This window comes from Psammomys obesus, unplaced genomic scaffold (assembly GCF_907164565.1).
Source record: "Psammomys obesus unplaced genomic scaffold, mPsaObe1.curated_primary_1811, whole genome shotgun sequence".
Lineage (NCBI taxonomy): Eukaryota > Metazoa > Chordata > Mammalia > Rodentia > Muridae > Psammomys > Psammomys obesus.
In genome coordinates this window covers 10,557,562-10,561,234 of record NW_026585626.1, presented here as the reverse complement: position 1 = coordinate 10,561,234, position 3,673 = coordinate 10,557,562, and the positions used below count along the sequence as shown (strand labels likewise).

The window sequence follows — 3,673 nt, the reverse complement described above, 5'->3', positions numbered from 1 at the left end:
AGAAATACTTTCCAACTGATGGAATCAGGAGAGAGAGAAGTTTTCAAAACCTCTACATTTTGGAATGGTTTGTTATGAAGCAAAGACTAATAAACAGATGATTTCCTGCTTGGACCCAAAGGGTGCTGCTATCAAGAGACTCCTGTATGAGATGTGGCCAGTAAGGTTCAAAGAGGTGAAAGGAGCCATGAAGACATGGTTCCCAGTGTCCTGAAAGATGCCATCTTTTATTGTTTATTTTGTTTTGTTTGTTTCTTTTGGGGGTTTGTGGGTTTTTAAATAGTTGTTTTATTTTGAGATATGGTTTCTCTGTGCAGCTCTGGTTGCCCTGGTACTCACTCTGTAGACCAGGCTGGCCTCAAATTCAGACATCCACCAACCTCTGCTTCCCAAATGCTGGCATATATCAATACCACCCAGCTGCCATCCAGCTTTTAAAGAACCTATTTTGTGGAGGCAAAGGTCCTGAGTTCAATTCCAGCAATGGCTCATAGCCATCTATAATGAGATCTGGTACTCTCTTCTTGCCTGCAAGCAGAAAACTGTATAAATAATAAATAAATAAATCATTTTAAAAAAGAGCCTGTTTTGCAGAACCTTATTCTATTCAGCTGGGGAAAAAAATGCATTTATGGGCTATAAATGGTATATAAAGCCCATACAGAAAGTGGGAGTCTGTAGGTTTCTGCCTGTTCTCAAGCAAGTTAAAAACCTCTTAGGCATTACTGTAAAAAGAAACAAAACACAAAGCATCAGGCAAAATAAATATATATGCATTAAACAGATAATGGTTGTCAAAGTTTTATATTGATGACTTATCAACTTGGCTAACCCAGAAGAACCTTCCCAGAATTTCCTTTTGCTTCTGGATCCAGGTCAAAGTTGATGAAAAGTGGAATTTGCATGAAGCTTTTTGAAAGTGGAGATGAAGACACAGCCTAGACTCCGACAACTGGCATGGGGCATAGATGGGGAAAGAAAAATAAAAAAAGACGGGTACAGGTGTCTGTAGATTCCAGCTTGCCTTTGCCCTCCCACCCTCACCCGGTAACCCACTTGCCATCTCATGTTCTGGGGCTTCTGAACAGCAACTGCCCTGATTTGCCACCTGCATCCATTGTCTTCAGCAGCTCTGCCCCATAGTAGTCCTCAGCATCTTCATCTGTTGGCTTCCTGGAGCTTCCTTAAACTCTGAATTTTCTCAGATCAGGATGTCAGAAAAGCCAGTTAGTGATTTTTTGTTTTGGTTTTATTCTTTCAATTACATCTATTCATTTTATTGTTCATGTGCATATAGTTCAGATGACGATTGGCTAGAGTTGGTCCTTCCCTTCTACGTGTGGCTCCCAGAAATTTAACTCAGGTCATTAAGCTTGGTTGCAGGTGCCTTAATCTGCTGAGTTGTCTTGCCAGCCCCAGGGAGTGGTTTTTAAATCTGCTCCTTCTCTTCTTCCTTTTAGATTTCTCCCACATTTATGTAGATTCCTCTACTAAGGATTATCATGACATAATGCTACATTAATATAGTAATCACGGCGCCTCATCATACTCAAGTTCTTTTGCTTTTCAGATGAGCTCTGATGGATACAATTCAAAAAGAAGAGATGCTGAGAATGGGATTTTGCTCCTGAATCCTCCCCTAGCTTCACATCCTTACATCAGTGATACTGGGAAATGTCCTTCCGTGTTCATCTACACACCACTCACTTGTTATGCTTGTCTCGGACAGACAGAGGCTAAGAACAAAGATCACCATCAGCCCTCTGACGGTGGGAATCAAAATGCTGTCTAAAGATACAGGGATCCTATGGACAAATCAGGAGGACTTTAAAATCAAAAGTGAAGGCATGGTTCAGTAAGAGCACTGAATGCAGCAAGCATCACATGGTGTATCCAAACCATTTGTAACTCCAGTTCCAGGGAAGCCGGGGCCCTCTTCTGATCCCAGACACCAGACAAGCACGTGGTGCACACACACGCAGGCAAGCACTCATAAACATGAAATGAAACAAGTAAATCTGTGACTAAAATCCAGGTGGGTGAGAAGGGGCACACTCATGTTCCACTTCATGTTCCACGTAAAAAGTCCTATGGTCACCTCGGCAGCACATAGTCTAACATTGGAATGACATGGAGAAGATTCGCATGGCCTCTGTCCAAGGATGACATGCAAATTCGTGAAGTGTTCCACAGTTTTAAGCTTAATGGCAGGAAGTCATATCAATAATCGTGCTTTTTATGTAGCGAACATTGCTGTGTATCTATGGTGGTTCATAACTAGTCAAAAAAAAAAGCGCTCAAGAATATAGAAAATTTAAGTCAGGTATGGTGATGCTCACCTTTAATCTCAGTACTCAAGAGGCAGAAGCAGAAAGATCTCTGTGTGTCTGAGGTCAGCCTGGTCTACATAAGGAGTTCCAGGACAGCCACAACTGGGTAGAGAGAACCTGTCTTTAAAAAGAAAGGATTAAGATTAATTAATTGATTTAATTAAACCAAAGGTAGAATGAAAGTTAGCACTAGACTTGTTGGTGAGACAAGAGACTGTTTATGGCATTTGAAGGGAATTTTTCATAATTTTCAAAGGCTTTCATGCCTGTCATAAATACCAAAACACCACATGAAAACTCTATGAGCAAACATAGTCTTGAAAGGAATAAATCAGAAAGGAATAGAAACTTTTCTTTTAAGACAAATTGAAATGTGCTGAGAAGAAACAAACGCTATAAGGGTCTTGCTTGGTTAAACCTGCTTCAGACTTCAGACTGTGCCAATGTGGGTCCTCTTCCACAGTGACCTAAAGGAATACAGCAGACAATTTATTTTGTTTTATGTTTGCTGCATTGGGGATAATGCATGTGCCATGACATGGCAGACAGGCAGAGGTCAGAGGGTAGCTTGTTGGCATAGGTTCTCTCCTTCCACTATGTGGGTTCCTGAGACTGAACCCAGGTCATCAGATTGTAGCAAGTGTCATTACCCACTGAGCCATCTCATAGGCTTTTGTTGTTTATTAGTCTGTCTGGTTTTGTGTTTTTTAGCTTAGTGGATCGGGTCAAATACATACTTGTGAGTCTCCGTTTCCTAAGTGCCTAATTCTGGAACAAAGCACCTGGAAAGGCCTACATCAATGATTCTGCCACTCAAAGCTGCAGCACAGATCTCCTAGATGCTTACCAACTGTGTATGCCTAGACCTGCTTCCAGGGTCCCTGAGGCAGTGGGTCTTCAGCAGAACTGGAACTAGGAAAGTGGATCCTTTTCAAACCATTGTAGATGATTCTGAGCTTGTCAGTCTGGAAGCACGCCACAGGTAATACTTAACAGTATCTAAAGGCATGAGTTCCTCCCTGTTCTCCAGAGCAAAAGAAATAACATAAATGCAAATATTGTTTTTGGGATTTGGGGGTGGGTGATTTTTTGGTATTTGGTTTTTGGTTTTCTCTGTGTAGCCTTGGCTGTCCTGAACTCACTTTATAAACCAGGCTGGCCTTGAACTCACAGAGGCCTCTGCCTCCCTGAGTCCTGGGATGAAGGCATGTGCCACCACGCCCAGCATATAAAGGCATAAAAATGCCACATAATATAGAAGAAAGAAAAGTCCATCCACACCATTTGCTTTTGTCCCTGTGAGAAATACATGTAAGTTCACTCTGTGTGTGTGTGTGTGTGTG

At 41.7% G+C, this 3,673-nt stretch overlaps 1 non-coding gene across 1 annotated transcript; it reads left to right on the top strand.

Moving 5' to 3' along the window:
* Positions 1–2,090: 2,090 nt before the first annotated feature.
* LOC129682820 (U6 spliceosomal RNA) lies at positions 2,091–2,197 on the top strand. The gene has a single exon (XR_008721056.1). It is a non-coding gene; the product is annotated as a U6 spliceosomal RNA (small nuclear RNA).
* The last annotated feature ends 1,476 nt before the right edge of the window (positions 2,198–3,673 follow it).